A 2,339-nucleotide genomic window follows, 5' to 3' on the forward strand; every position below is an offset into this window, starting at 1 on the left:
GGAAAATCAAAACAAGAGGCTTACAGAACACCAAATGCACAAAATCACAACAGATCCACACCAAGGCACATTATAATGAAAATGCCTAACATACAAAATAAAGATAGGATTTTGAAGGCTGCGAGAGAAAAGCATCAGATTACATATGGGGGAAACCAATAGGGATAGGGGAAACCAATACGGATATCAGCAGATTTCTCAGCCCAGACTCTAGAAGCTAGAAGGGCCTGGAACAACATATTTCAAGCTCTGAAAGACATGGGTTGCCAACCAAGAATCCTATACCCAGCAAAACTAACCTTCAGATTTGAAGATGAAATAAAATCCTTCCATAATAAACAAAAGTTAAAAGAATTACAAATAGAAAGCCTGCACTACAGAATATTCTCAGCAAAATATTCCATGAGGAGGAAATGAAAAACAACAATGTAGGTCAGCAAAGGGAGGAACTACCTTAAAGGAAAAACCATTCAAAGAGAAACCAAGTCAAGTTAAAAATAAAAAATAAGCCCAAATGACTGAGAATACAAATCATGTCTCAAAAACAACCCTGAATGTTAATGGCCTAAACTCATCAATCAAAAGACATAGGGGGGATGGGGGCCAGGTGGAGGGGAGGGCTTAGACGCACATCATCCACGGTCCCTCGGGACTGGAGGGACTCGTAAGCGAAGCCCAGAAATCCGGGGGTGGATAAGACACCGCGTCCCCCCAACTTCCCCCTGAGGGAGAAACTCAGAGATCCTGACCTCTTTTGGAGACCCTTTTGGTGACCACAAAAGGATTTGATCACTCAGGACAAAGCTGCCAGAGGAGCTCTGGACAATGGCTGGCAGCCAACAGAGTCCCTAGAGGTGGTGCTCAGGGTGATGCACTGACAATGACTGGGTGTCTTCCAGTTGCTGGCCTCCGATGCCTGCTAGGGTCTTGGATGTGCCAGCGCCTCTGGCCGTGGCCTTCTAACCAGCCTCTCCCCGGCCGGTTCCCGCCGCGCCCCCTTTCGCTTGTCCCTTCCTCCTCCTCCTGCACCCCTTCCTCCTGCTCCCAGGACAGCGGGATGGCTGCGCAGGGCACACCGCGTTTCCTCCTGACCTTCGACTTCCACGAGACCATCGTGGACGAAAACAGCGACGACTCGATTGTGCGCGCTGCGCCAGGCCAGCGGCTGCCCAAGAGCCTGAGAGCCACCTACCGCGAGGGCTTCTACAACGAGTACATGCAGCGCGTCTTCAAGTATCTGGGTGAGCAGGGCGTGCGGCCACGGGACCTGCGCGCTATCTACGAGGCCATCCCCCTGTCTCCGGGTATGGGAGATTTGCTATAGTTTGTGGCCAAGCAGGGCTCCTGCTTCGAAGTTATTCTCATTTCGGATGCCAACACTTTCGGTGTAGAGAGCGCCCTGCGTGCCGCCGGCCACCACGGCCTGTTCCGTCGCATCCTCAGCAATCCCTCCGGGCCTGACGCTCGGGGACTGCTGGTGCTGCGGCCCTTCCACACACACAGCTGCACGCGCTGCCCAGCCAACATGTGCAAGCACAAGGTGCTCAGCGACTACCTGCGCGAGCGGGCCCACGATGGTGTGCACTTCGAGCGCCTCTTCTACGTGGGCGATGGTGCGAACGATTTCTGCCCCATGGGGCTGCTGGCGGGCAGTGATGTGGCCTTCCCGCGCCTGGCTACCCCATGCACCGCCTCATTCAGGAGGCACAAAAGGCCGAGCCCAGCTCCTTCCGCGCCAGCGTGGTGCCCTGGGAAACCGCCACCGATGTGCGCCTCCATCTGCAACAGGTGCTGAAGACGTGCTGAGCACTGCCGCCTGGAGGGGGCGCCCCGGTGAGAGGGCTGAGGAAGGGCAGGGAGGGGGAATTGGGAAAGACAAACCTAGTTTTACTACTCCCTCTTCCCTTTTCGCTTTGCTATGTCCCTCCGGTAATTTCTGGAATTTCGTTCTGGGAGAGGTTCGGAACGATCCCTATCTATGCAGTTGACCCAGATCTGCTGCCGTCCCCAGTTCCACAGCGAACAGTTCGATTCTGGAGTCTGTCCATACCGGAGTGGTGTGCATACCCTGAAGGACAGCAGCGTTTCCAAAACCCTGTGCTCCGAACTGGGAGGAAGGAGCTCCTTGGCAGATGAGAAAACGAACACCTCCCACTGCTTTAACTGTTGCCTCCGCTGCATAACCTCCCCTCCCCCAGTCTTCTCTCAAGGAGACCCAGGACCCCAAGCTCCTCATGGCCGCACCGGACTTTCCGTGGAGACAGATCCTCTCTGCTGACAGCTCCAGACCTCCTCTATCTTGCTTCAGCCACGGAAATCCCACACTATTTCTGTACTTG

The 2,339-nt window shown here is 54.4% G+C and overlaps 1 pseudogene; it reads left to right on the forward strand.

Annotated features, from left to right (window-relative positions):
* The first annotated feature begins 675 nt into the window (after positions 1–675).
* Positions 676–2,040, forward strand: LOC124993229 (phosphoethanolamine/phosphocholine phosphatase-like; annotated as a pseudogene).
* Positions 2,041–2,339: the final 299 nt, after the last annotated feature.

Source organism: Sciurus carolinensis, chromosome 9 (genome assembly GCF_902686445.1).
Source record: "Sciurus carolinensis chromosome 9, mSciCar1.2, whole genome shotgun sequence".
Classification (NCBI taxonomy): Eukaryota; Metazoa; Chordata; class Mammalia; order Rodentia; family Sciuridae; genus Sciurus; species Sciurus carolinensis.